The following is an 18,650-nucleotide window of genomic DNA, read 5'->3' as shown; positions in this document are numbered from 1 at the left end:
GAATGGTTTTGACAAGTTTTATCAGTGTGATTAGCAACCTGGCCAACAAAATAGTTGAAAACCTCTTCTAGATATTGTGTAAGAATTTTTTTTTTTTCTCCCTGATAAAAGAAAATGTGGTTGGAGATCTTACTCTTTTTACATTTTGATTGAGATTGTAAGAATCTGATGTCTGGACTTGTGGAAACCATAAGTTCAGTCATGAAAGGATCAGCCACATTTAAAAACAGAAATATCAATGATGTCTGGGCCCTTGTTGATTTGGGTGTGTTGCTCAGTTTTCCAATCCTGGATTTATATTTCCAAGAACTTCTGGCTACATGTGATATTAAACTCTTCATTATGTAAGATGTTGATTCCCCCTGTGAATAATCTATTACTTGCAGCCAAAAGTACTCCAACTGATACAACAACATCAACAACCACAATAGCAAACTGTCAAAATTTAGTATGTCAATAAGGTAGGATGAGATGGGAAGAAAATGCTTAATGTAAACTGACTTTTTATGTTTTCAAAGTTATGCAAGAAAAGAATATAAGACTATAGGGCCACAAGAACACAAAATAGTCTATGTATCCACAGCCTGTTGAAAAAGGGGCCTATAGACTCATTCTTTCATATGCAGGTTGAGAATCCATGACTTCAAGAGATTTCCTTACTTATTTAAGACCTCAGAGTAACTAATAGTAAAGCAAAAATATCTATCTCAGAACCAATTAGATTCAATTCACCACCGTTACCCTAAAATATAAAGGAAAGCTTCATATGAGCCAGCAATTTGATAGAGTTAGGAATCTGGGTAGCTCTAGACTAAATTAGTAAACGTTTAGGATATAGATGTATTGGGAGTCCCCCAAACCATCTTGTTTCAGTGATTCTCTAAGATGACTCATAGCACTCAGTATATCATCATAGCCAAAACTGGGATTTATTACAACAAAAAAATATAAAGCAGAATCAGCAAAGGGAAGAGGTGTTTTGGGTGAAGTTGGGGAAACCAGGCCCAGGCTTTCTGAGTCCTGTCCCAGGGGAATGTAGAGTCTGGGATAGGTGCTTGTTAGAGACTGAGCACTCAGAGTTTTTACTGAGTCAATTTAGTGGGAATCCCCCTTAGACCTGATGATTCCTCTTAGTAATATTTGGCCCAATGACTACCACCCTATGACTTGGGTACAAATTCTCACTTGTCCATGCTGTATTCAGAGACTAAGCTCAATCTCTCTTCTCCACTGCAGAATTCCATCACAGTGGTCCCTATGCCTATGGCAATAGTCCTCCTGTTGAATAAAGTCTTTCTTACTATGCTTCAACAAATCTCATGAATATTTATTTTTTCTTTATAAGCACAAGCCATATTGTTTGTACAAACAGTTTAGGCATAATGAACCACTTTTAACAGTTTTGGGAACCCTCCTGAGATCTAAGTTTCTAGACAAGAGCAAAGGACCAGTCTTGTAAACAGGGCCTTTTTTAAGGATAACAATTAGGCCTGCTGTGTTGACTCTCGTGTATGGTAAGGGTAGAAGGAGTAGAACCTCAGGGACATGCTGGAGACTGAAGCTCAGCAGTGTCTTCATTCATCTGAGGTGTTTCCTATGATATCATGGAGATAATCCAGTGTTGAGCATCTAAGCTATAATGTGCATTAAAACATGATGGAGGGCTTCCCTGGTGGCGCAGTGGTCGAGAGTCTGCCTGCTGATGCAGGGAACACGGCTCCGTGCCCCGGTCCGGTAAGATCCCACATGCCACGGAGCGGCTGGGACCGTGAGCCATGGCCGCTGAGGCTGAGCGTCCGGAGCCTGTGCTCCACAACAGGAGAGGCCACAACAGTGAGAGGCCCGTGTACCGAAAAAAAAAAAAAAAACATGATTGAAATGAAGAATTCATGATGGTTTTGCCAAGAGTGCTGTTTAGACCAGAGAAGAAGAAGGAAAGCAATTGTGTGCAAGGAATAATATATTAACTGTTTCCAAGACCAGATGTATGGGCAGTCTAAGTGTGGCACTCAAAGATATGTGAATAGCTGAAATGCCCTGTTATAATTGTTAACAGATTCTCCAGGTAACCAAGTGACCTGCAGTAAAGCACACAAATGCAGGCTAGGATGTAAATGACATTCCTTCTGCCCAGGAATGCAGTGCTTCCATTTCTATTTGTATCCCACACCTCCACTGTCTTGAACTGGTTCGTACTGGTGTCACTTCTGTGAGGTTTTCTCCAGGTTAACTTTTCTAAACTCCTAACATTACGCTATCTATATGTCCCCACAAATAGGCATAGCCAAAAACTAGATGACAAATAAGAATGTAGATACACATATCTATCCATTTAAACAAACTTTAAACTTCCAATTTTGAGAATTACAGTGCAAGAAAAAAACATAAAACAAAAAAGCAGAAATGCCCTTAAGTCATTTTGGTTTTTATTGTGGAGTAACTTTAACTTCCACACGCACATGCAAACATATGAACTTAGAAATATCTTGGTTATAATACACTATGTCAAGTCTACTTTAAGAATGGAAATCTTTGCAGAGTTATTATATAGTCATTGTTGCCATTTTTAAATTTGGAAGAGGCAACAAATTATTGTTAAACGATTATGGTTAATTTCTACATTAATTGATGACTTTTTCCATTTAATAAAAATATTTATTTTATTTCTGTGCTAATGAATCCATACACAAGAAAGTGGATCTTATATAATTGCATTTAGGGGATTATATTTACTTTTATTTGCAACACACTTAACAATCATTTTACTTTTGTTTCTCATAGGACAACAGGCACAAAATGATAATGCATTTTCACAAATTATTTGGCAGCTGGTGGTGGTATATTTAAGTCCATTAAATTAAGAAACAACTCATCAAGCCTCCCTCCTCCAAAGCACACTATAAAGATAGGAGTAACAGTTCATAAAGCAGGATTTTTGCACAGAAACAATTAGATTCAGAATGTGAGACTTTAATTGCACATAGACAAATTATTCTTTTTAGTTCTGCTTCACAACAGCAAGTCATTGCTGTGGGGAAAATGTGTCCACATTAAAGCTGAAAACTGATTTTTGATGAAATAAAGCTACCTGTATCCTAGAGAAAATTTGATGGCTTACTGAAGATAGGATTATGCTGAAAGTGTAACACCTGTGAAAAATACAATTCAAAAGGACTGCCATTAAAGATGTAAGTTTGTCCTTGTGACATATGTGAATCATTATTATTAGCTATTTTTAAAAACAAGTGAAGTAAGGACAAAAATAAAGGGAATTATCCTTTAATTAAAAAAAATGTTCCTTTATGGCATTACAATTATACAAGTAAATCTTTGATATATTTTTATACTAAAATGATAAATATCTAGTTCCAGCTTTGACATTTAAAGAGATTAGGAGGTGTCTCGCCAATCCTCAAAATAACAACAAAAAAGCAACCACTCTTTTTGGACCTACCAGGAACTGAGATTATAGGGCAAAATATCACCCCAAATCCTAGAAGTGAATCCAGAATATCACAATTGGAATCTGTTTTCTTGGAGCTGCTGGAACCATAGACTCGCAGGAACACTCAGATGATAATTTTGAAGAATTGCTGGGGGCTGAATAAGGACTTGTGTGAGAACGATAAATAACTAGGGTCAGAAGTCGTAGGGTGGTCTCCACACTGTTGTGGGTTTAAACACCAGACATTGCGTCAGATTTTCCCGGTAAACCTCTGAAAAGGATTCTGCCTGGATCTGGCAGGACAGAGGAGGGAGGAGTCATTGTGAAAGTTGCTGAGTATCTCTTAACAAAGCCCTCCTGTTCAGGGGAAAGGCCTTTACAAGACCTTTATCCCACCTGCAGGAAGGGCATTTCTCCAACTACAGTGCATTAGCCTTATGCTCCAAACCTAGTGGGGAGTGAGCTATACCACTGCACAACCATTTATAAAGGTCAGAGTCTAGAGACACAGGCCCACTAAAATACAGACTTAATCATAATTATAGAAAGATAGCCCTCCCGTACACCTTGCAGCAACACAAATAGGACTCCTACACAATAACGAGGGATTGCAACTGAAAGAGGTGTGACACATAGAAGCTTTCTGCAGAGGACTATGTAGGAAAATCCAAAATCAATAGGGAAGCAGACAAACAACAACAACGAAAACAAGAATACTAGAGGAGTTTTAACCCCTAGCACCTACAGTTACAGCAAACATTAAACTCAGTACATCTTCAGGGAAGATGGATATACAAAATTGACATTAAAGATTATATAACTCAGTTTCTATTACCCAAAACATCATACCTTTTTCAAAATTATAAGGTATGCAAGAAAGGCAAGAATATAATCTGAAGAGGCAAAGCAATCATCAAAACCATGCTCAGCAGCCATTTTACAGATCTTATGGAAGTTTCACCAATTGTCCCACTAAAATAGTACAAAGGCCTCTAAAACATTACTCAAAGTTGTGGCAGACACAAAACACATATCATTTGATTCCCTTTATATGAAATGTCCAGGAAAGACAAATCCACAGAGACAGAAAGCAGATCACTGGTGGCCAGGGGCTGGGAGCATTACTGGGATGATGAAAATGTTCCAAAACTGAATTGTGGTGAGCTTTGCACAACTCGGTAAATTTACCAAAAATCATTGAATTTTATACTTAAGATGGGTGTATGTTATGATATGTAAATTATACCTCAATAAAGTTGTTTTTAAAAAATAGTACAAAAGCCAGGGAGCCGGAGCCCTAAAAAAAAAAAAAAAAAAGCTCAGATACAACACACATTTTTGAATTATCAGACAGGGAATTTAGACTATCTATTAGTAACATGTTAAGGGCTCTAAGGAATGAAGTAGAAAGCATGCACAAAGTAATGGATGGAGAGAATAAACTCTAAAAATAAAACAAAAGAAAATGCTAGAAATCAAAGACAATGTAACAGAGTTGAAGAGCGCCTTTGATGCCTCAGTAGACTGGATATGGACATGGAAAAAAAAAATCAATGAGCTTAAACATAGGTCAATAGAAACTTCACAAAGTAAAATGCAAGAGAAAATTAATAATAATAATAATGATGAAACCTAGCATCCAAGAACTGTGGATCATTGTGATACATTGTGTATCATTCATGCCATAGAAATGCCAAGAGAAGAAACAGAGAACAGAGCAGAAAAAATATTTTAAGTGATAGATGTTGAGAAATTTCAAAAATTAATACACACATCTAATCATAGATCCATGAAGCTCAGAGTATACCAAGTAGGATAAGATCCCCCAAAACTACACTTAGACATATTATGTTCAAACTACAGAAAACAAAAGACAAAGAAAAAATCTTAACAGAAGCCAAAGGGAAAACAAATACCTCAATTATAGAGAGAAAAAGATTAGAATGATGGTGAACTTCTCATAAGATATAATGCAAGCAAGAAGTGAGTGGAGTAAAATATTTAAAGCATTGAAAGGAAATATTAGAACCACCAAAGTAGAATTCTATACCAGTGAAATTATCCTTCAAAAATGAAGAAGAAACTTTTGATCAGCTCCATCATATAAAGTCATCACTCAAGACCTCAAACAAGAAAAGAGCTGAACAAACTGAAAAAAGTCAGTGACTTTCTGAAATGCGTCAGAAATTGAGGTCGTAAGACAAACTGCTACCCCAAAATCTGGAGAGGGAGGCAAGTACAGAGAATTTCAGTGGAGAATAATAATAATAACAATTATATTAATGGTAATACAACCACTAAAGCAAACAAGAGTAGGAACCTGATATGGCAGTTTTGATGAGTTACTGAAAGTTGAGTGTGGATTAGCTAAAGAGATTAAAAACTCCCAAGGGCCTGGTCTTAGGGGCCTCCCAACTTTCATGGGTTTTATTTATAGGATCCTCACCAGGTTTTCATGATAAACACTAGAGAAAAATCTACACACATATTTTGGTCAGCAGGAGAAAAGTTCCATTTTGAAATACTGTTGGAGAATTCTCAGTAACAATGAACTAGTCTGTAAGAGAAACTCTTTATCAGAGTTTTACCTGACCTGGGAGAAAGTCAATTAAACAACTCCAGTATTCTTTACTAATGTGTCTAATATAGGGGGGAGATAATAATAAAAGAAACTTTGAAGTCTTTGGCACTTACAGCTACAGAAAACCTAAATTATAAGCTAGCTCCTAGGTAGAGTAACATAAAATTTCACATTAAAAGCCAAATCACCTCCATTGCTACTACCTGATGTATCATGTCTGGTTTTCAACACAAAATTGTGAGGTAAGCTAAAAGACAAAAACAAAAGAAAACAAGAAAAACAAAATAAAAAAAATTCAATCTGAAGAGATAAAACAAGAATCAGAAATAGAATGAGATATGGCAGATTTGGGGTAATAATATAAATTTAAAATAACTGTGATTAATATATTAAGAGATCCAATAGAAAAATTACATAATATTCACTAACATACGAGTAATGTTTGCATACAGATGAAACATTTAAGAAGTAAACAAAAATAAATGTTAGAAATCAAAAACATTGTAACAGATGAAGAATGCATATAATGGACTCATTTTATTAGATCAGACACAGCCAAGGAAAGAATCAATGAGCTTGAACAAATGCAATAGAAACTTCCCAAATTAAAATATAAAAACAAAGGATAATTTAAATTAAACAGAATACTCAAGAACTGTGGAATAAGTACAAAAGGTGTAACACACATGTAATAGGGATAGCAGAAGAAAGAGAAAAAAAGTAACAGAAGAAATATCTGAGTTAATAATGACTGAGAATTTTCTAAAATAAATGACAAACACCAAACCACAGATACAGGTGGCTCAAAGAAAACCAAGCAGGATAAATACCAAAAAGTCTACATCTAGGTATATCATATTCAAACTTCAAGGAAAAAAAAAAAACACGACAGAAAGAAAATCTTGAAATAAGCCATATAGTGAGAAGGAGAGAGTTCTCCTACAGAAGAAAAAGAATAAAGATTACATCTGACTTCCCATCAGAAACCATGGAAGCCAGAAGGAAGTGAAGTGAAATATGGAGAGTGAGAAAGAAAGAAAGAGAAAGAAAGAAAGAAAGAAAAAGAAAGAAAGAAAGAAAGAAGAAAAGAGAGAGAGAGAGAGGGAGGGTGGGAGGGAGGGAGGAAGGAAGGAAAAGAAGGAAGGAAAAAGACCAGCAACCTGGAATTCGGTACCAAACACATTCCTTCAAATTTGTTGCCGGTGGATGTGTTGTGCCAGAAATGTTAGAACAAGTTCTTCTGAGAGAAGAAAATTATACAATTCAGAAACTTGGACCTTTATAAAGAAAGGAAGAACAGAGGAAAGGGAATAAGCAGAGATAAAAATAAAACCTTTTTAAATTTTATTTCTTATTATTAAAGTATCTGATAAAAAACTTAAAAGAGTAATAATAGTAACAATGTATTAGGTGATTATACCATATAGCTAAGTGAAATTAATGACAGCAATATTATAAGGGACAGGAGGGAGGAATTGGGAAATTATACTAGTATGTGCCTGCACTACACATGACATGGTATAGCGTTACTTGAAAGTGGATTTAGATTAGTTGTAAATGTATATCACACACTCTAGGAGTATAAATGATATGCTAAAAGAGGACAAAACATGGATTCATATGAAATTCTCAGTTAAAACCAGAAAAGTCAATGCAAGAGAGGGAAATATAATAATAATAGGTGCAACAAATGGAAAACAGAATCTATATCAACTCTTTAAATGTGAATGGTCTAAGTACTCCAATTAAAATACAGAGACTGTGAGAGTGATTATAAAATAAGAACTAACTATATGTCCTCTACAAGATACAGATAGATTAAAAGTAAAGAGATATGAAATGATACACCACACAAACACTGTTTTTTAAAAAGCTGTAGTAGTTGTATTTCAGACAAAGCAAACTTCAGAGCAATAAAATGATTAAATAAATATAAATAGGTTTATTCTCCAAGAAGAATTAAAATCCTAAAAATATAGTGGTCTAGCAACAGAGTATCAAAATACATGGGGCAAAACTGATAGACCTGCAAGGAGAAATATTCAAATCCACTACTGTAGTTGGAGATTTCAACAGCCCTCTGTCAGTAATGACAGACCTAGCAGGTGGAAACTCGGGAAGGACATAGGTAAAGTGAGCAATACCATCAATCAGCTGGATGTAACGGGCAGTTATGGAATACTTCATGCAACAACAGTAGAATACATATTCTTGTCAAGGTCACATGGAACATTCCTCTAAATAGAGGACATCCTCAGTGATAAAACACTACAACAAATTTAAAAGAACAGAAATGCATACAAGGTATGCTCTCAGACAACAGTGGAATTAAACTAAAACTCAATAACAGTAAGATAACCCACACAGGTACAGTCAACTGATCTTTGAAAATTGAATAAAGGCAATTTAATAGAGAAATGATCATTTTTTTCAATAAATAGTGTTGAAACAATTGGACACCCATATACAAAAAATAATGTACTAGGAAACAACTGTCACAAAAACTTTCATAAAAATTAACTCAAAATGGATCAAAATGTACCTAAATATAAAATATAATATATAAAATATAAAACCAAAAATATAATATAATATAAAATATAAAACCATAAAATGTCTAGAAGAAAATATAGGAAAAATCTATGTGATCTAGTTGGATTGGATGTGAGAAATATATATATATATATAATATAAATGTTAAAAACACAATCCATAAAGGTAAAATATTAATGAGTTGCACTGTATTACTATTAAACACTGTTTAGAAAACCAAAAGACAAACATAGACTAGGAGAAACTATTTGTAAAACATATATACGAGAAAAGATTTGTATCAAAGTATGCAGAGAAGTCTCAAAAACATTAAAAAGCAAACAACTAAATTACAAAATAACCAAAACAACAAAGAGAGAGAGAGAGAGAGAGAGAGAGAGAGAGACATTACTGAATAAGATATACAGATGATGAATCAGCATATAAATGAAGCAAAATGATTTGTTAGAGAGTTGGAAATTAAATACAATGGGAAACCACCACATACCTATTAAAATGTCTAAAATCTGGAAAATTGACAATACCAGTGGCTGGGGAGGCTGTGGGCAATAGGAATTCTCATTGATTTTTTCTGGTGGGAATCCAAAATGCTACAGCCACTTTGGAAAACAGTTTGGCAGTTTCCAACAAAATTAAACATGATCTCACTACATAAGCTAGCAAATGGATCCCTAGATGTTTATCCAATTGATTTCAGAACAGATTTCCACACAAAAGCCTGCACGTGGACATTTAAAATAGCTTTATTCATAACTGCCCAAACCTGGAAGCGATCAAGATATACTTCAAGAAATGAATGGATAAACAACTGTTACATTTATACAATGGACTGTTATTCAGCAATAAAACAGCTATCAGATCATGAAAGCTAGTGGATCAATATGAAATGTATATTGCTAAAGGGAACACAAATCTGAACAGTCTAAGTACTATATGATACCAATTATATGACATTCTGTAAAAGGCCAAGCTATGGAGACAATAAAAACATCAGTAGTTGTCAGAGACTAAGGGATAGGAAAGGAAGAATGAAGGAGCGAATCACAGGGTATACTTTCTAGTGGTACTACTATACTCTATGACACCATAATTCTGGACACATGGCACCAGGCACTTGTCAAGAGCCATAGCACAAAGTGTGCACTTTAATGCATATAATTAAAATATATATATAGTTATATACAGTATATATATAGGAAATATAGTTCCTAAACTTGGGGAATACTAGGATATACTATACAGTATGATAAAAAAATTACTAGTGTGTGAAAAAGCCTCACTGAAGGAAGTGGAAGAAAGAATGCTGGCCTGATTAATGCTGGAAGAAAGTAGAATCTGTAAGACTAAATGAACTGCACAAAAGCAGTGTAGAAGTTGATTCTGTGGGGTCCAGATTAACAATGCTTACACTGCTCTGCATGTATACTGGAATTAAACATTTAAATAAATAGATGGCTAGTGATGGGAACAAGGTTCCTCCCTCTTTGAGTGAGAGCTTAAACATAATCAAAGGAGGAATGTATAATAATACTTGTGATAACGGATTAAACTTGGAGACTTCAGTGTGAACTCATGGTTACATGTAAAAATATTTATAGATATATGTATTCATACATACGATGGTTTAGTATACACATATACCTGCCTTGCTCAGTCAACTGAGAGGACCTAGGAACAATAATGCCCCAGTAACCATGAGCACACCTAGTCCTGAAACCATGGTTTCTAATTCCATTCATCAATAAAAGAAACAAGGGCTCCTTGGAGAAGTGACTGATTATTGGACTAGGGCAGGAAATATACAAGATATGTCTGGTATGTATTACGGTGCTAGAAAGTAAGGAAGTGCTCAGAATAAGTAAACAAATTCATGAAATACTCTCAATGGTAGGGGTATGTCAAAGAAGCACACGTATCAACCGAAAGATCTCCCAAAGACCAAAGCTGGAAGAATTGGAGCAACAAAATAAAGTAGCCTTGGATTATAAGCCAAAAGACAAAATAAATATCCATGGGTCCATACTGACATAAGTGAATGATTGAATAAATGAATACATAAGTAAAAGAGACAAATCTCCCATGCAGAGGAATAATTTGTGTGGCACAAAACAAGGTGGAGCCTAACTCCCCACTCTTTAAGTCTGAGCCTCATAAAGTGACTCCGTCCAAAGAGCACAGCAAACAGCATCTGGGAAAAGTCACTTAACAGTGGAGAAACCTGGCAAACACCCTCAGGCTGGGTGATAATGGTCAATATCGGCAAGGATGAGCTATACTGATCATTTGTACCCTTGATATGAAGTGATGAGAATGACACCTTACTTCTGTGGCTTCCTCCCAAAAGATATTACCACTGACTAATCATGAGCAAAGTATCAGACAAATCCCAGAAAGGAACACTCTACAATACAAAATACCTGACCAGTGCTTCTCAAGATTGTCAAGGTAGTCAAATATATATATATTTTATGTCTGAGAAGCTGTCATATCCAAGAGGAACCCAATGAGTCATGATAACTAAATGTAAAGTAGTATCTGGATGGGATCCTGGAACAGAAGAAGGACTTTAGGGGAAAACTGAGGAAATTTGAATAAAGTGTAGAATTTAGCGAAGTCTTAAAATTTCCATCGCATGTAAAGTTGAGATGGAATCATAGAGTATTTGTGAATGAGAGAAGTCATGGTATTGTGGAAAGTGGCCTATATAGTCAGTATTTCATCCATCCCAAAGGGATCACTGGTGTCAGTAAGCTCATAAAACTGTCAGATTAACATGACAACAATGGGACTTCCCTGGTGGCACAGTGGTTAAGAATCCCCTTGCCAATTCAGGGGACATGGGTTCGATCCCTGGTCCAGGAACTAAGATCCCACATGCCGCAGAGCAACTAAGCTGGCGTGCTACAACTACTGAGCCGCGTGCTGCAACTACTGAAGCCTGCGCGGCTAGAGCCTGTGCTCCGTGACAAGAGAAGCCACCGCAATGAGAAGCCCACGCACCACAACGAAGAGTATCCCCTACTCGCTGCAACTAGAGAAAGCCCGCGCGCAGCAACGAAGACCCAACACAGCCATAAACAAAAGAAAACAAAACATGGCAACAAGAATTCCTTAATTTGTTGCAACCTTCCATTTAGATAATGCATTGAACCTGACTAGCCTTTCTGTTTATTATTTTGACATCCTCCTATCTTGCTTTCTTCACTTAGTTTTTAATCCATAAGGCATATGTATGCCTGTTCAAATACCTGTAATGGCTTTCCATTTCACACCAATAATTAGGAAGTATTTACATGACCCACAAAGACATACAAGGCCAACCCCTTGCTAAACCTCAGAGCTGACCTCCTATCTCTTGTCCTCTAGCTGACTTCCTGGTTTCTTTTCCCTCTAAAGACCAAAGGCCTATTCCCTCTAAAGGCCTCTGCTTTGGGGCCTTTGATTTTATTCCTTCTTCTCCCAGTCGAAAGGTCTCTGGATGCTTGTGAGCCCATTTTAACCACCACACTCAGGCTTGTGCAAAAATATCACCAGTTTTGCCATTTTGTACTTTTATTTTCCAGAACAGTTTACCTTCTCTTTACGTTATTATATTACATACTTAATTATACTGCCTGCATTTTTCATCAGATTCATCTCCCAGAGGACAGGGAATTTTTGTTTACTGATCTATTTTCAATATTGAAAATAGTGCTTTGCCTTCTATAAAAGCTCAGCGGGACAAGGGCTTCAGAGTAGCATTGTCCAAGCGTTGAACATGCCTGCAGTGTGAGAGCACTGCACTAGGAACTTTACATGGACAAGCCGTTCCCTCTACTTTGAAAAGGTGTGTCACCTATTCGAGGAGACATAGTTTTTAGTGACATACTGGAGGTAATGAAATGATATGAGCACAGAGAAAAGACACATCTCAACATGGTAGTGTCTTGCAGGGATTTCAGGAAAGGAAGTCTCAGGCAAGCATAGAAAGAAAAACAATATAACTAAAGTCTCCCTTTCTTTATTTTTAAGCTTATACAACTGCATTGAGAAATTTCCCCTTTCTAGAAAAAATACTTTAAAAATCTGATAATATCATCCAAGATAAGAAATAAATAAAATATGGATTTTAGTTTGTTACTCCACAAAGATATGTTTGCATCTCAGCAGCATCTCATACTTTATTTTTTTATTAAAGCAACCATTTCAATACAGAGTTTTCCCACTGAAGGGGGTCTTCCTGGAAGCTCTCAAATCATGGTTTGTTTGATTTTCTTCATTAAGTCACATTTAACGCCATTGAATTAATTTGCCTCAAACAAGTGTATATTTTACTCCAGCTCTGCCAGTAGGTATAGAGATGTCGCCATCAAGACAACAAGTAACATAGCCCTGTATATTTGGAAGTATGGGGAAACTGATGGCTCTAATTGCACATGCTAACTGGTCCTCCTCTGTGGTATTCTGATAATTTATATAGGTCAAGACATTGTACAAAATACAAAAACACAAAGGAAAGAAAAAACACTTCTAAATATGGAAAGTCATGAAGATTCCCACTGAGCTATTATGAAAATATAATGTTCAACCAGGAGAAAAATGGAGATAGTCATCCATGGGTAGACAAGCTGTTAGAGCAAAGACACTAGAGTGATTGGGGAAAATGCATGAGTACGTCTACTCATGGCTGTAACGGATGAGCTAGTGATAGACAAATGCTCCATCAAGAATGTAAACATAAAGTAAGGGATATGTTTAGAGGCAAGGGAGAGAGGCTGAGGTTACAAAATCTTGAGGACCAGAGATCCCTAAGGAGACCTGAGGAGAAGTGAGCAAATATTTTGTGAGCAAACCATTTTCCCTCAGTATATTTTCCAATTCTGGGCATACAACATCCAAGCAAACAGGTACAGGTAAGAGGCAAGGAAACCAACTAAAAGTCTGGCAGGATTGTAGGGCTGGGAAGACAAGTTTAGTGATTTCAGAAGGGAAAGACAAAGAAATTAGCCCAATCCTCAGTCACTATTTGCCAAAATTTAAAACAGGATGGCACGGGATGCTAAAAAGCAAAGCAGAAACTATATAAAGAGCACTGTGGGATTTTAACAGTCTCATGGTACCAAGGAGCAGGTATTAGTGTTTAGGACACAGAGCAGTGGGAGTGGGGCAGGGAACCCCCCATATTCTCAGTTGGAAATTTTAGAAAGCTATATAATAGAGCAGAAGACACACAAATGAAAGAAAATATATATATATATATATTGCCTAAAGTACACAACACAACCTTCAGTAAGTTCTATCTATCCTACTATTTCTACCAGAGAGAGGACAGGTAAAGTATCTCTGGTGAAATAATTTATCAAGAGCCTCTTCAACTTATAGATGAATTCTGGCTCCACACAAATTTTATACAAGAAACATGATGTCTGGTTTTCTGTTAAAATAAAATGCAAACAAAGATAAGACCAAAAGGCTTAAAACTAAGAGGTAAAACAGATAATAGTAAGTAATTATTTTGTGATCTATACATGAGTCAACAGACAGAAGTTAAAATAACTCTGAATAATAGATTTAGGAAAGTAAAAGACAGAGATTATAGGTAAGGATGAATTAAAATTAAGAATTAATAACACTAGAGTGTGTAGTAGTGAATGAGAAAACAGGTAAGTAGAGAATATCCAGATTGATATATGTAGAAAAGAAAAGGTTAGCATGGGCTGGTAAGAATGGTAAAATTAATGGGACATATTATGAGATGTGAAGAAGGAGACATGAGAGAGGATTAGGAAGATACAAGATTTAAAGCTGTAACAGTTAAGAATTTTACAAAATTGAAGTACACAAACCAAGAAAATAAAGAACTCTACAGAACCCAAACAAAATAATTGAAATACACACACACACACACACACACACACACACACACATACACCTGTGAATACCTTTGATAAAATACAAAAATTTTAGTAAACTATAAAAATATAAAAAACAGAAGTAAAGGACATAAATTTCCTTTCAAAGAAGTGGTAGAAAGACTGATAGATAATATCAAAAGAAATATTGTAAGGCAGAAAAACAATGGAATGATATCTTCCAAACAGTCCCATAAGCTCAGATTCAGGCATAAATGTCTTTCCAGTGAAATCCTCAAAATACAAATGAAAGAAGCAGCACTGATATCACACAAACCTTTCCAGAGAATAGGGCATTAGAAAACATGCCCCAGTTAGTTCTATTAGGAGAATATAAACATATAAAAAAATGATATAGATGGTAAAGGAAATTTTCAGACACAGAAATTATGAATTTTTCATGCATAATTACACAAATAATCATATGCTGAAAATATCCTCACCAAAATGAGAGAAAATGAGAAAACCAGCTGAGAGTCTAAAACAAACCCAGAAGCTATGTGTTGTGTTTCAGCATATGTAAAGCTGACATGTTTGACACCAGTATCACAAAAATGGGAGACAGGAGTTGGGGGTATACTCTCAGAATTGCTGTGGAAATGCAAAATGGTACAGGCTTTTTGAAATAGATGCTTTCAGGTTCTGTAAAGTTGAACATACCTTTACTAAATGACTCAGTAATCCCTCTTCTAGGTATTTCCTAAATGAATAGAGAAACTGGGTTCATACAAAATCTGTATGCAGATGTGCATCAGGGTTTTATTAGTAATCATCACAAACTGGCAAGAACCCAACTTTTCCTTAGCTGGAGAACAGATGAACAAGCTGTCTTGTGCCCGTACTATGGGGCACCACTTAACAGCAGGAAGGAACAATTCTGGTGCACGTAACATCATGGTGAGCCTCATTGTAAGTGAAGTAAGTCAGACTCAGAAGGCAGTGTGATCTATGATTCCATTTACATGATATTCTTGTTAAAGTAAATTTTTCTTTTTTACCACAAAGAGACATGGGAGATTTTTTTGGCTGAAGGGGATTATTCTATATCATGATTGTCACAGCCTGATGGTGTATGTTTGCCAAAACTCTCAGTTTTACACTACCGGGAGTACAACATTTTTGTATGTAAATTATACCTTAATAACAAAAATGGAATACTACCCAGCCATAAAAAGAATGGAATAATGCCATTTGTAGCAACATGGAGGGACCTAGATATTATCATACTAAGTGAAGTATGCCAGACAGAGAAAGACAAATACCATATATCACTTATATGTGGAATCTAAAAAGATGATGTAAATGAACTTACATGCAAAACAGAAATAGACCCACAGACATAGAAAACAAATTTATGGTTACCAAAGAGGAACTGGGAGAAGGACAAATTAAGAGTTTGGGATTAACATATACATACTACTACATCTAAAATAGATAATCAACAAGGACCTACTGTATAACATAGGGGACTATACTAAATAGTTTGTAATAATCTATAAGGGAAAATAATCTGAAAAAGAATATAGATTCAGTTATATATATATGTGTGTGTGCATATATATATATATATATATATATATATATATGCACACACCCATATATCTGAATCACTTTGCTGTACACCTGAAACTAACACAATGCTGTAAATCACCTATACTTCAATAAAATTTTAAAAAAAGGAAAAACAAAGCATTAAGAAAGTGACAAAACCAGCCATAGGGTGACAACAAAAGGCAGATTTCTTGAATTAAAACAACCTAACTAAAACAATGCAATAGAAATGTGAATGAAATCCTTAACCAGTTTCTTGTACTGTGTGTCTTTTTAATTTTCTGTATTTCTGAGGCTTAACATCTGGTGCATAGCTGACCCTGGGGAAGACTACCTCTACCAAGGCTGGTGAATTATAAGAGATAGGAAATGATTTACCCTTTAAGCAAGCTTTTCGTATACAAAACAACAAATCCAGAGCCCACACTTCCTCTATAGGGCTCTCACACCCAGTGGCACTATCCCCCTACCCTAATCACTCTGGGGCCAAGTACCAGGTACCTAGAGGCAGCCTCTGTGCCCCAGAGCCCACTAACATCATTCAAACTAGCCAATCCTCAGCCCGGTTAACTTGCCCTGCCTTTCCTTTCCTGCTAAAACCACAGCAAAATCTCCTGCCTACGTTGTCCCCCATTTCCTCTGTCTCATGACAAACCCATGTGTATCTCCATGTTGCCCTGAATGGTGCAGCATGCCCCTTGCTTTGGGGATCTGTGAAAACTATCTTTTCAATGACAATCACCTCCTGATCTATTCGTCTTACCCTGCCAGAATAACAACAAACCTGTATTTTAAGACATGTTCATGTTTTTATTCATATATTTATCCAAATTGCCAGAATAAGTATAGGAAGATCCTTAAGACCACTAGTCATCAAGGAAATAAAAAGTAGAACACAATGATATATTGTTATGCACAGAGTAGAAGGATTAAATTGAAAGAGGCAGATGATGGGAAATTTTGGTCTGTACTACTCAGAAGCTATCAGAGGGATTGCAAGTTGGAGAAACTCTAGAATATTGTTTGAAATTATCCAGTAAAGCAAAGTATATAAAGGCTGTTGATGCAGAGCTACCACTGGTAGCTATAGGTACAACAAAAATATGTGCATATGCTCACCAAGAAGCAAATAAAAAAACGTTCTAAAAGCAGCGGTATTTGCAATATAGTTGAAATGAAAATGGCCATATTTCCATCAATAATTGAATCAGTAAATAATTAATGACAATGCATATGAACAAAATCCTTCCCTTCTCTATTACATTATGGTAGAGTAGAAAAACTCGATGCAAAACTGTATACTATATGATTTCAATTATATAAATAACCCAAAACAATAAAAATGACTTATGATGGTAAAAATTGGGATAAGTTACATTTGTGTAGAGTTGTTAATAAAATATGAATAGAGAGATTTTATGACATATTTGGAGCACAAAACATTTTATAGTATGTAAATTTAATTAATGCAAAAAGTAGTTTGGGATTTGGGGGTGTACATAAATGCATATTTAGAAAATTGGAATCTATTAGAATATTTAACTGGAGCATAGAGAAGATTTGACCTATTTTATGAAAATAAAGCTGATGGCAATATCAAGAATGAATTAAATAAGAAAAAAACAGAAAACATATTGAATGATGTAATATTAGCTTCTAGTCCTGATGACTAAAAGAATGTTTAAACTGTTAGAACACAGGGATGGGAGAAAGTTGAAGTTGGCAGGAGCAAAAATCAGTATTTGGCTGGAGATACTGTTGCTATGTGAAAATTAGCCAAGGAAAGAGAAGATCATCCAGAGGAAGGTCTGGGTCACTTTCCTGTACGGTGGGTTTAAATAGCCAAGCAGAAGTCCAGTGAGTGGAAGTGAAGCAAGAGAGCTGCTCACACAGTCCATCCCCATTGTTCAGGGATCCTTTTTCTGTTGTGTTTTTGTTGTTGTTGTTGCTTTTGTTTTTTATTGAAGTATAGTTGATTGACAATGTTGTGTGAGTTTCAGGTGTACAGCACAGTGATTCAGCTATATGTGTGTTCTTTTTAGAATTCTTTTCCCTTATAGGTCATTGCAAAATATTGAGTAGAATTCCCTGTGCTGTACAGTAGTCCTTGCTGGTTATCTATTTTATGCATTAAAAAAAATAAGTTCAAGGATTGTGTGTGTGTAAACTCACCTACTTGCTAAAATGTGTGTGCAACACCAACATCAATAATTGTGGTGCTTTTGCAGTCATTTGTGGGCAGCGAAACAAATGTGAGTCACTCAGTGGAACTGAACAAGGAGCCACTCTTGTTTTCTTGTCTCAACTCTCAAGCTATAATCAAGTGTCCTTTCTGTGGTCTATTTAGTGCCAGTTTTTTGGGGGGGGTTTTTGGCATTTTTGTGTTGTTATTGGTGATTTCACTGTTTGAAATGACCCTCAAGCATAATGCTGAAGTGCTATCTAGCGCCCCTGAGAACAAGAAGGTGGCAATGTGCCTTCTATGTACTAGCTGAGGTTTGTTTGTTACGTGTGAGTTGTAGCACTGTTGGCTATAAGTCCAATGTTCATGAATCTACAAGACACATGAAATAAGGTGTCTATAAACAGAAATACAGCCAAAGAAGGTTATGTATTGATCATTTGACAA

This window comes from Delphinapterus leucas, chromosome 9 (assembly GCF_059928025.1).
Source record: "Delphinapterus leucas isolate spDelLeu-1000000601 "Yukka" chromosome 9, BTC_Dleu_Yukka2, whole genome shotgun sequence".
Taxonomy (NCBI): Eukaryota; Metazoa; Chordata; class Mammalia; order Artiodactyla; family Monodontidae; genus Delphinapterus; species Delphinapterus leucas.
Note: the sequence above shows the minus strand (reverse complement) of the source record.